Raw genomic sequence first — 13,122 nt, 5'->3', positions numbered from 1 at the left:
CACACAGAACTCATAGCCAAGGGGTGCAAACAGGGGCTGGAGAGATGGTTCAGGGGTTAAGAGTATGTTCTGCCTTTCCAAAGGACCCAGGTGTGATTCCCAGCATCCCCATGGAGGCTCACAACTTTCTCTAAGCCCAGTTCCAGAGGAGCTGGCACTCTTTGTATCCTCTGCAAGCTCTGTATGCTGCCTGTTACACACAGGCCACAACCTATCATATATATATATATCACAACACAGAGATCATACATGCCTGTGCGCCATACTATGCACATACCACCTATTAAATACACACACCACACTGCTTCTACCATCTAGCACACACACACACACACACACACACACACACACACACACACACACACATGCAGGCACGCGCGCACGCGCACACACACACCACACCATACTACTGAGCACATATTCTACACTACAGCTACATCACCTAGTCCATACACAGCACCTGCTACACGTATAATGTGTCTAGCACATATAACACCACAATATACCACCTTCCACACACACTACCACTGCCTACTACACACAACATCCCCACATACCACAGCACACTACCCATACCATCTAACACACATACCACACCACACACGTGCCATAGGCACCACATAGTCTATGTGTGCACACCGCCTGTCAGACACACAGAACACATACCATGTAATATACACCACCTGTCACATGCATATAGAAGACCCTCAGCTCACACGGGGGTACTACATCATACCGTACCCCCACACTCACACCACTGCAACATTGGCACAACAAAAACAGGGCAAACATCATGTAGCTGGTGGAGAGCTGACTTTGAATTGTTGGGCAAGAGGATTGCTGTAAGAAAACATGAATTTTTCTGGTCATGCGACTCCACCGGGGAGCTTCCGAAGGCATCAGGTTTGTTTGACAAAGAAAGAACCTGAATAAGGAATATGCACCTCTTCCCCATATGTCCCGGTTTGCATCCCGTGGCTGTGATAAACACCATGACAAAAAACAACTTGGGGAGGAAAGGGTTTATTTGACTTACACTTCCATGTCGCAGTCCATCTTCTAAGGAAGTCAGGGCAGGAACTCAAGGCAGGAACCCAGAGGCAGGAACTGAAGCGGAGGCCATGGAGAAAAGCTGCTTACTGGCTTGCTCCTCATGACTTGCTCAACCTGATTTCTTATACCGTCCAGGACCACCTGCCCAGGGATGGCATCGCCCACATGAGCTAGGGCCTCCCACAACAATCCCTAATCTAGAAATGCCCTGCAGACTTGCTGAATACAAGATGAAGAGCATGCGTATTAAGGCTTTTGTTGTCCTCAGACATCTACCTGGAAAGGCCTTCAGTATACTCAGAGACACAGCCATAGCCTTCTCTCATCATTGCTTAGATCACAGCACATTTCCTTCTTCTCATGGGTCCCCTGGCTCACTTTTAATATGGATCTGATTAACATTATAAATATGTAATTCAAAATAAGGCTTTGAAGCATAAAGTGCTAAATCCTTGTGTCTCTAACACCGTAACTGAGCAATGATATTAACCGGCCCGCAATAGCCACTGAATTAATGAGGCTGTTTTTGTTGCCGTCACCATTATCCTTTGATTTGGCAAATCTTCATGATGGCTTTTGAAGTGAATGATAAGAGTTCAAAAATATGAATATATGTTTTTAATCCCTCACTTGATGTTGGGGTGTGGAGACCCTTATGGGTCTAAGGGAAAAGTTTCCACCAGGCTCAAGTGGGATCATCTCCTTGTCTGCTTTCAGATCATACTTGTGCTATGTTCCAGTAGTGTCCAGCCCCAAATGTGCTGTCCAGAGCCCTTCTTGAGCAAAGCTCTTTGTCCTCCTGTATGGGTTCATCACACACACACACACACACACACACACACACACACACACACAGATGCACAGACATCTAGTGTCTTTCTCTCTCTCTCTCTCTCTCTCTCTCTCTCTCTCTCTCTCTCTCTCTCTCACACACACACACACACACACACACACACACACCTACACACACACACACCTAGACACCCAGACACAGACACATAGATGCACAGACATCTAGTCTCTCTCTCTCTCTCTCTCTCTCTCTCTCTCTCTCTCTCTCTCTCTCTCACACACACACACACACACACACACACACACACACACACACACACCTACACACACCCATCATGAGGAGACAATAACACTTTCAGATGATACAAATCAGACAGCAGACACCGTAATGCTGAGAACCCTTTACTCAAATGTCCGCCTAGCCGTCACCTTCCCAGGAACTTTCTCTGCTGACACTTGCTCACCCCAGCCTCCATGTCTCTACCAAGGCTTGCCTTTGCCAAGAGCTCAGCCCTCCTCACCCAACTGTGGTTTCTATGGCTGGCTGCATTTGTAGCCAGTCTGCAAGCTCCCTGAGACTCCTGACTGGTTTATTATGCCTTCACCTGACAGTTCCCCTCACAAACTACGTCTTGGGTGGATATTGAGTGATTTCCCCAAAGGATGCACTTTTTTTTGAAATGACATTTATTTGTTCTCTGCACTTACTTCACCTGAACGCTTTCTTGTGTCGCAAGCATGAGCCATCCTGTGCTGCCCCCGGAGCTTGAGCGCCTACCACATGAACAGCTACAGTTTTAAAGCAGTGCTATGTGCAGCAGCATGTGGTCACACACTGTCGAGTGGTGGGGGTTTTAGCACTGACATGCTCGGAAGTCCCAATTTTTGTTTTTCTTTACTTGGGCCTGGAAATGGGAAAGAGTGCCTTAATAACAACTCATAGGCTAGGTTGGCAATATGAGCTTTGATTGGACAAAGAGGGGAAGGGGAAGGCCTTGTGTGGCTGAGATCATTGAAGACTTACTGTGGCCCTGAGAGAGGACACACAGGTCAGTAAGGGTCAGGTTAGAACAAGGATTCAAGGATTCACTGGGTGGCCTAATCCGAAGCAGCAAGAAAACGATCCTTTTGTTCTAAAGACCCAGATAATGTCCTATAGTCACATAAGATAGAAACAGGGAAGGAGACATACAAAAGGAAGAGAAAAACAAACAGGAGGTGAGTGTGTGTGTGTGTGTGTGTGTGTGTGTGTGTGTGTGTGTGTGTAACATTAAAGATTTTATATCACACTTCATTAAAGATTTATTTTCACTAAATTGACTATTTCTTTTTCTTATTCATGTGTACTTGTGTCTGTGGGTGTATGCCACATGTTTGTACCTGTGGCGGCCAGAAGGGGGCATCAGACCCCCTGCAGCTGGAGTTGCAGGTGACGGTGACCTGCCTGGTGTGAGAGCCGGCAGTTGAACCCGGTCCTCTGGAAGAAAAGCAAGTATTCTTAACCACTGAGCCTCTTCTTCACTGAGAAGAAAACAGGAACATTTTTGGAAAGTGTAATGGTTTAACTCCACAGCCAGGTAATCAGTCAATTCTGGGTAGAAGAAAGGTCCTGTCTCGAATAGACACAGTACACACCTTTCCCTCCAATGTTTCTCAGAGAATCTTTGGATATTTTCAGTCTCAAGTATTGGTGATGATAATGGAAGCTTCTAGAATAAGAAAAGTACACAAATGTCTGTGTTTAGTGCAAATCACACCTGCTGACACCGTTCTTTGGCTTACAGGGCCCTGAGGGTGAGACCAGTAATGAGTTCCCTGAAATGATTACGGAGTCAAAGGTCAATTTGGCATGAGAAAATAAAGTCAATACCAGTCACAACGGCATGCCCAACCACTTTCCCAGACTCAGTTGCTCCCTGAATGACAGTGTCATAGTCCCCACATTTCAATTCATCGCACGGTATCGTTAAAAAGTTATTTAAAAGTCAACACTGTCTAGAAGGATTTCTCAGGAACGTATCATTTCAACCCACGGTGATGAAGCTGGGGGAGAGAAGGATGTTTGCAGCTACTGTGCTTGGTTAGCAGAAGAGAGGACCTTCCATGTGGGGCTGATACCGGTGGATGCATCCAGCCATGCCTTCCTCTGCGACCCCTTCTGAAGACTGCATCATTCCCGATTCACTCCTTGTGTGTACATCAAAGAGCCGCTTGTGGATCTAGAGGCCCCATTCATGGCTCACAGGCTATCTAACCTCACATTGTTGGTCTTTGAGGATGAAAGGTGTCTTTACACTGGAAACTGTGTAGGTATTCATGAGCAGCACAACAAAGGTAAACACACCAATGTTCTCCTTCCTAGCTCTTCAAAGATGGCTGTGCTCAGTTTGGCCCAGAGGAACACAGCATTTGTGTGCAAGCCTGCTGTGAAACCAGCTCTCCACTCCCTCCAAAACCTCAGCTAGCAAGCTCCTTCCCAACGCTCCCCATGCGTAGAGTGTCAATGAGATGTAGATTAAATGTCATTATGAAAGACAATTTGCATCCATTCACAGCAGAAAGAAGAATTTAAATTTTCAAAGTAATAGCGCAAAATGTCCTCAGTCTCCCAGGTATGTTTCCATCCATGGTTCCATATCTCTGAGTGGGCCCTGCAGAGTCATTCAAAAACTGGAGGACAACCTAGAAGACTGGCAATATCCTCCCACTTCCCCCACTCCCTCATCTCCTCCCCGCCCCCCACCTCCCCGCCCCCTCCCCACCCCCCACCCTGTGTCCATGAAAGGTCAGAAGGTTTAGAAGTGCTAAACTCCTGCATCCCTTCAGCTCAGAGGGAAGGACCTAGAAACATTAGCTTTGTCTTTAACCTTGTCAGCCTGACCTTGAGACAACAGATGGGCATCTCTGAAGGGAAATGATGCTTTCCCCAATTGGCCCGGAAACCCTCCTCCGGTGTGAGTCTCCGTCACGCTTGGCGGTCTACTCTCACCTATCTTGTGCAGCTCAATGCAATTGCTTATTTATGGATAGTTGACATTTGCCAGCGTGGAAATTCGCTCTCTGGATGACTGCTCTATTTATTTTCCCTCTTTCTAGAAGGTAGTACACAGTGCCAGACTCTGACGCCTGCATCGCTGTGCATCCTTTTCCCTTTGTGTATGTGTTCATTAACTACGTGAGGATTTCTTGAGGGTGTTGTTGTTGTTGTTGTTACTGAGAAATAGTATTTTCAGGCACAACCGGAACAGTACAAAAGGTTGACAATGAAATAAAATCCAGGTGTCCTTTCCATTACCCACATTCACTGTTCCACTGGCCAGAGTGAAACATCGCAATTGTTTCTTGGGTACCTTTTCTGGAAAACTCCCAAAGGACATCGCATATCAGTACCTGTCTAATTGTTGGGTGATGCTTCCTACGGAGGCTCAACAGGAAGTCTACTCAATCCAAATAGAGAGCCAATGACAGACCAAAATAAGGATACAACCAAAGTCCAATTTGGTGAGCCTGAGTGTATAGGGACTTCTTAGAGGGTTATGGGGGAGGGGTCACTTACAGGCCATGGATGACTCAAAGGAAATTGCGTGACCAAAAGCTTCCCCCAGGGGGATGATAGCTCATAAATTACATCTATGTTCAGTTCTCTGTTTTTGTTCCTCTTTATTTTGTATTTTCCTTCTTGCTCATCATGAGTTGACAAACTACAAGCCTGTTTTCTAGAGTTACTGTCTTCATTTTGTCTTGCTTCTCCAGTCTGACCCAGAGCATCCAAAATGGACCAAACCTGTGTTCATCTGTGTCAACAAGACACTGGACAGCAGTTGTGGGCACAGTAGCCAGGGAGTAGACAGGAGAATTGACTCAGGAGGGAAGGAAGCATAAGTCTAGCCTGCTGTCTGCATGCCTAAGGATGCAATGATGCTATTGGATGCTGCAGTTCTGGGGATGAAGGGTGAGGAGTGCACACAAGATTTCCACTGCAAGGTGATCCAGGGCCCAGGAGGGCTTTTTGGCCACATGGTCTGGCATGTCTGGGCTGTCAAGTGAAGGTTTCAATACCACAGCAGGGAAAGCCTACTAGCTTCTTCTTTTCTCAGAGTTTATCTTTTCCCTCAGGGATATTTGGTTTTGGGTTTCCTGGACCTACTTTAGCTTGGCCAGACAACCCTATACTGCCCTTGTCCTTGCCCTTGGCTTCCTCTGTGTGGGGCTCTAGAGAGGTGTGGGGGTCTGGCTCTGTTAGCTTTCTATGGTGGTGACAAGAACCTGACAAACACTTGAGAGGAAGAAAGGTCTGTGTTGGCTCACAGTTTCAGAGGCCTCAGCTCACAGCCGCTTGGCCCCATCACTGTTGAGTGTTTAGTGAACCGACCATCGTTGTGGGAAGGGCCTGGTGGAGCATGGCTGCTCTCCTCATGGTGTGTGGGAAGTGGGCAGGGGTGAGGGGAAGGGGTCTCCTCCCACCACTCCCCAAAACCCTTGAATAGATACCACTTCCTAGTGTTTCATAGCAGCTCCAGACGACGACGACGAGCAAGGCTTTGGGGGGGGGGGCGGGTATTTCAGAACCAGAGCAGAGCACTCCCCCAAAATGAACGTGTCTGGAGGACACAGGAGCTCTTGATAAATGTCACCTGTTGGAAGATGGAGACTGCCTTTCCATTGCCCGGACTCTTGGACCCTTTATAACGTGTACTATAGAAATGTAATAGCCCATCAAAAATGACCCAATACAAGTCACTCCTTCATTCTTTGGATCTCATGAATATCAGTTTCCTTAGAGAGGAAAGTTTACTCAGCTGTGAGCAATTAAAGGTCTATACCTTCTTTAAAAATTACATATCTTTGGCTAGAAAGAAAACTTCAGAAGTGAAAAAGAGGGACCTGAGAAGCAGGTGCTAAGACACCCCCCCACACACACACACACACACTTTATTCTTTCACTTCTGTTGCAAACATCTTTTCATCTTATCTCCATGGCTTCTTTGTGGGTTGATTCTTTCCTGTCTGCCCTACTGTTGCTTAGCAACCATGGGCCCAAAGAGTCGGGTTAATGCTCCTCTGGGCCATGGTGGAGGTAGAGGTTTGGGTTTTAAGAACTAAATTCCTCCACTTAGCACCTCCCTGCATGAGCTGGGCATCCAGCTTCTGTGAAACCGGGCAAGTCCCCCTTCTCTGTCTTTCTCTAGAATGCTGTGGTGAGAGCTACATGGAAGGAAGCAGCTGAGCCTGGAGATCTCAGCCGGGCCTGACTTCTCTGCCCCTGAACAGAAGGCTGCTCTTGGGAATTCAGCCCTTCCACCATGTCAGACTGCACTGAACACCACCAATGGAAGGCTCCAATTCATTACCATGCTCAGATGAATTCCATCAGCTACCTCTTCCCTCTCCCCAGACAGAGTGGAGAGAGGTGGTACCCAGGCATACACAAAAAGAGAGCTAACCAATGCATTCTTCAAAGGCTTGATCAAGGCAGTGTGCTCAACTGAAGGAAGGCCACGCAGGGTTAGTGGAAACCACTCACTGGCTTCATTTCAAGAGTCCAGCTGAGTCATCTGGTCTCAGAGGATGTCAGAGAGACAGGAAAGACACTAAACCTATGCAAGATCTGGTGCTGCCTTAGTAAGCTGAGAGAGATCAGTGACATAGATTTATGTGTTCAGTGCTCCATGCTGTGGTCTTTTGATCTTTTCTTCTCTTCTGCTGATCTGGGAATCAAACCCAAAGCTTTGACCATTGGAAGTGAGCACTGCAATCCTGAGCTACAGCCCGACCCTTGTTTTGTTGAGACAAGATCTTTCTATGTGGCCACGGCTAGCCTTGAACTCATAATTCTCCTGTCTGCCCCTCAAGGGCTGGGATTGTAGGCGGGCGCCACCACACTCACCTTCTGGCTGCCGACAGTAAGAAGCTCTGAGCAGTAGACAGACTAATACTGAGAGATGCGAGGAAGAGCATGTGCAGAAACAAGACTTGGGGACACACATTCTGTGGGCTGGTGAGCAAGAATATAGGTTACAGGTCATGATCTGAGACACAGAAGGGAGGTGCTTCACCGGCATGGCTAGGAGGTCCTCCTATGTGTGGTGCCACTTGAAACTGAGCATCTCTGCCATCTTGGCTTTGAGTCAGTCCTGCATCTTGTATCCTGTGAAGTATCCCGTGAAGAAGGAGGGACAGTCACTAAGCTAGTTGGCTTCTTAGGGACACTTGTAGATAGAGTGTCACCTGAAAAGACCAAGTAAGAAAAGAGCCAACAACCCTTCATGTTTTTCCATTGGTCACCAATGGCTTTGGGCAAATAGTTTCAGGAGGTTGAGGGGTGAGGGGCAGGAGCAAGCAAGCAAAAGGTATTTTCAGTGATGGGTGGGGGCAAATATTAGGTTACACAATTCCAGTAACTCATAAGAAGGAAATAATAATCTCAAGTGGCCATGGCTCGCCTGCCAAGCAGCAATGAGCCAAAGGTCTCTATTCAGTTGCCTGTGCCGCGTCCACCAGAGGATGGCTGCATACAAAGCCGGCTGTTGTGTCCAGAGGAAGAGCCATCCCGAGTGACCACACTTTAGACCTGGGGAGGGCTGGCAGCAGCTAGGATTGCTGATAGGCCATCACAGAGCACAATTGTTCCGTGCCTCCTGGGTCCAGCCAAGAGGGGTTTAATTAAATGAAAATAAAGCCATCTCAGTTCACCTGGGGTGGAGGGAGGGGCCAGCCAAGTTTCTATCTGATACGTCTCAGTTCATGGTGTAGCTCTCTAATCACTGGATATTTGTTATTACTTCTTTTTTATTTTTTCTCTCTCATTATTACAGTAGGAATTTAATTAAGGTGATTGCATTATTAAACACAATAGAAATAACTTTTGCACACTAAGCCTTCTGTCTTTCAAAGGTTGTGCCTCCCTTGAGAACCCGTCATCCCAGCAGCCCCTGACTTCTCAAGTTAGGGTCTTGGAGTCCTTCTCTCAGTCCATTTAGTAGATAATACTTAAGGCTTAGGAAAAGGTTTTGGGTTTTTGTTTGTTTGTTTTTTATTTTCATGGTTGGCTTTGTTTTGTTTTAAATCTTACCTAAGAAATACATTTGAAAGTTGGGTGTGGTAGCACACACATGTAATCCTGGAACTCGGGAGGCCGAGGCAGACGCTGCAGCTAGCCTTAGAAACATAGAGATATCTCTCTTTTATAAATGAATATGGTACTGATAAATAGCGGCTTCTGGATTTTCCTATCAAGCGATGACATGGATGGCGGGGGTGGGGGTGGGGTGGCTATTTTTCGTTTTACCAAAATCAGCAACAAGAGTACCCGACCCCAGCAGCAATAATCGTTAGGAACATGAGAAGCTGGATTGAATCAGCCCTGTCTGTGGCTTAGTGAAAATTGAAAATGAAAACACTCGGACTTTTAAAAAAGTTATTAAAATCTTGAGCTTGAGTGGATAATTGAACGGCAGATCCTTTTTACTCCCAGCTCTTCTCCGCCTGAACGAAACTCAAGCCCCAGACCTAAGAGATTGTTGTTTGCCTCTGCCTGGCCTCCTGCCCCGCCACCGGCCTTCCCTGGGCGCCGGGATCTTGCGGTCACCAAGTGTCTCCAGAGGACTTTGCGGTGGTGCAGACACTGACGGTCCACCACTCCCTCAGACTTACCGGGGCTGCTCTTCATCAAGACCCCGGCTCTCACAGGACTAGCGCAGGCCTCGCTCTCGCTGTCCAGCTGCCTTCCTCCATACCTCCTCCACGCCCTGTTCTCTGTGCTCAGCGTCAGGTGCAGCCACTGGCCTCTTTCCATCTTTAAGTTCAGCACAGGCTTCCTGGATGCCTGTTTCCCACCCCTTCTCATCAATTCCTGTTTTCTTTCTTAATTCCCCCCAACACACACAGCTACTGAGCAAAACCCTCAACTCCCTGCCAGACTCCTGGAACCTTCTCCCAACACCATCCACTCCTGGTCTCCACAAGCTGCAGCGGCCCTGGCAGGTATTCCCCAAGCTCTGAACCCAAACTCAGGCACCTCTGCCCTCTTGGCTTTCACACTAGTGGTCTCTGGGAGTGTTGATACTTCCACAGGCAGCCCAGGCAGGGATGATCCAACCTTTCAAGCCCTCAGTAAATGTGTTCTGGTCTTTTCCAAGGGCCTCCGCCTATTCCTCGAGGGTCTCGCTAGAGGGCGCTCCGGCATCAGCACAATCAGGCACAGGTTGTGAATCCAAACCCGCATTGCGCAGCAGGTTTCCAGTCCGAACACGCAGTCATCGTCCTGGCAAGTGCGCATGCGTGCAGTTGTAAGTGCCCATGTTCTGATCTCCATCCTAGTCCACGGTAAAGGATGGCCCAGAGGCTCAGCCTTTGCGTGTTATACTATTAGCCTCACTAAAGGCAAAAACAATGACCATGTAACTTCCTACTCTATTAACCAGACTAGATTCACGTGAGATCTACTTTAGTTGGTGATATGTTGAATCTCTTAAGCCCCTCAAAGGAGAGAAACAGAATCTTATAGGATGCGATTTCAAAGTTACTGCCGAGTTATTCCATTCTGTTTACTTGAAGTAACTGAATCCATCCTTGGGTGGAAAGTCTTATGGATGGAGACAAGCAGAAAAAGCTCCGCGCTTGAGAAATCCATCACAGGCCAGACATGGAACTCACTGTTCTTTGAGAAATGTCTTGGTCTGCATAATCAAAATGAAGTACAGTGCACCCAGTACTGTCCACTCAGGGGGAAACACCCCAGGAGGGCTGCTGTCTCTGTGAAAGTGGCTATGTGCTCTTTAACCCTGGTTTCCTTACTCATATCAAAGGTACCATTTATTGGGCACTGGGTGTGCCAGGCAAACTGCCAAACACTACCGGTGTGATCTCATTCTCCCCTCAAAAGCACCCCACGGGTTAAGTACATTTCCAGAGATGGAGGCTCCAGGTTGGTGAGGGAATAGATGGAATCCTTCTTGTCTGTCAACATAGCCTGGCATCTCCACCTTGAGAAATGTTCATGAAAAAAAAAAAAAAAAAAAAAAAAGGCTCACGGAGGGTCTGGAGTGTCTGGCAGGGATGGCTGGTAAATAGCGTTTTCCCCACAACTCCAGGGCTTTTCAGTTGAAATCTACATTTGAAGGAAATTCCTAGTTGCCTCAACCAAATGACATTTTATGTGTTAGGAGTTAAATTATCAGCTGTAAAATCAACTTATTACCTGGTGAGCAAAATTAGAATGTAGAGCCACAGCTATTCAAAGATGGTGAGTGCCTGTGTAATGGCTCTCTTCTGGAAGGCTCTATTAGTGTCTATTAATCTGCTTTTTTGTACTGGACAACAGACAGCCCTTCACTGCTGAGCGCCACCATGAAATGCAGAAACGCAAGGACTGCAAGCACAACCAGGAGGCAGTTAGCAGTGATCAAAACAGCAGGAGGAAGGCAAGTACTTTATCCAACCCAAGCTACCCTTCCGACCCTTCCAAAGTGGAAGCCGGTCCCATTCAGGGACAGAAGCAGGTGCCGCCAAAGCTTCTTATGCTGAAGTCATTTGCGAGAGCCGAACTGAGAAGTGCCATGCTGCCCATCCCTTCCCAAATGCCTGAGTCCCAGGCTACACATTAGAGTCCCATGCTGACCAGTCAGTCACCTGTCTGACACAGAAAGGAAAGAGAGAGAAGAGAGTCTCTCTAGGGCGTGTCCACGAGAGAGTCTAGAAAATTCTTCCCGAAATACAAATCATACCTTCCTAGTAACAGACATGGCACAAATTAAACTGGATGAATTTCCTTTTAAATTTTTGAAAACTTACATTTAGTATGTGTGTGTGTGTATGTGCATCCACACACATGCACATGTGGAGGTCAGAGGGCAACTCTAATGGAGTCAGTCTTTTTCACTCCCTCAGCACCACGTAGGACCCAGGGATCGAACTCAGGCTGCTATGCTTAGCTGCAGACACCCACTCAGCCATTCACACTGTCCCTCAATACATTTCTTTTCGCTTATCTGCCTGTTTGGATGCCCGATTCTTTTGTGGGAACCACCACTTTTTAGGCTGGAGCCATGCCAATCGATGTGTTCCGTTCTTGGACAGAAGTGCTGCATTTGAGGCTGACTAGGCAGGCCAAAGAGAAGTGTCTTCTGAGCTTTGTTGAAGTTATTGGATAAGTCCTTTTTTCTTCTAGGTTCTAAATGGGAGAATATGAGGCCATAAGAATGAAAAGGACCAGCACAGAGGGAAACTGAGGACAGGTGGAAAAGTTCTGGTCTAGTGTCTACTTGTGAGCTCCTGGATCCAGCCCTGCCGGAAGAGAGACCCTTCACTGTATTTTTTGTATCAAAAAATATATTAATATATTTGACCTTTTGCCAGCTCAATTTGAGATTAATTTGAGACAAATTTTTATGCTCCTGTCAAGGGAGGGCATCCCAGAACCAATGCAACATTGGTCTTAGGCAGGCTGTCTGCACTGAGGTCTCCCTTAGCAAGTCCCAGTGCTCAGAACTGGGTTTCTTTCTCCAGCAAGGTGGACAGGTAATTTGCATGGACCTTGCCAACACTAACATCCATCACCAGTCCCTGTTCTTGAGTCTAGATGGTGGAAGCCTGGACTGTGAGAATTCAAAGACGGGAGAAGGTTGTCCTTCCTTGGATAGGTGTGGTTTTCTAAGAGGCTTTAAGTGCAAATGAAGTCTTATATTATAACCTAGCATTTGATAGGAAGATGCTCGTGTGTGTGTGTGTGTGTGTGTGTGTGTGTGTGTGTGTGTGTGTGTAATTTTTTAAAATCACAAATGAGTATTTTTATTTTCTTTCCCTGGCCTGTATTTGCTACCTTTTCTGTCACAGAAGCCAGACCTACATAAATGTGACTGCTTGTTCCTTGACTGGCCATCTCCAGTTCCCAGCATCATCAAATCTCTGTGTCACTCATAATCACCCCCCAGTTCTCTCTGCATCCAGAAATAATATGCATCTGCTGCATGTTTACAAGGTAGAATAAAACCACTGAATGTAGAGTCAGGAAATGGAGCCCAGAGAATATGTATTTGTGACACATCACACCATCAGCTCCAAGCTATAGACACAAGTTTTACAATCAAGGGTTGTCTAGAGCGCAGGCTTTCCTGGAGCCTAGTAAGGTGATCTGGATCTCCTCTCCCCTCCCCCAACACACCCCTCCCCCCGGTCTGAAAGTAGATAGTTCTCAAGGTGTAATGGCAACGTGTGCCTTCTCAAGACTCTAACCTTATCTCGGATGTCAGCAGTGTCGGGGGTGGGGGCTTAAAACCA

The sequence above is a fragment of the Peromyscus leucopus genome, chromosome 13 (assembly GCF_004664715.2).
Source record: "Peromyscus leucopus breed LL Stock chromosome 13, UCI_PerLeu_2.1, whole genome shotgun sequence".
NCBI lineage: Eukaryota > Metazoa > Chordata > Mammalia > Rodentia > Cricetidae > Peromyscus > Peromyscus leucopus.
Note: the sequence above shows the minus strand (reverse complement) of the source record.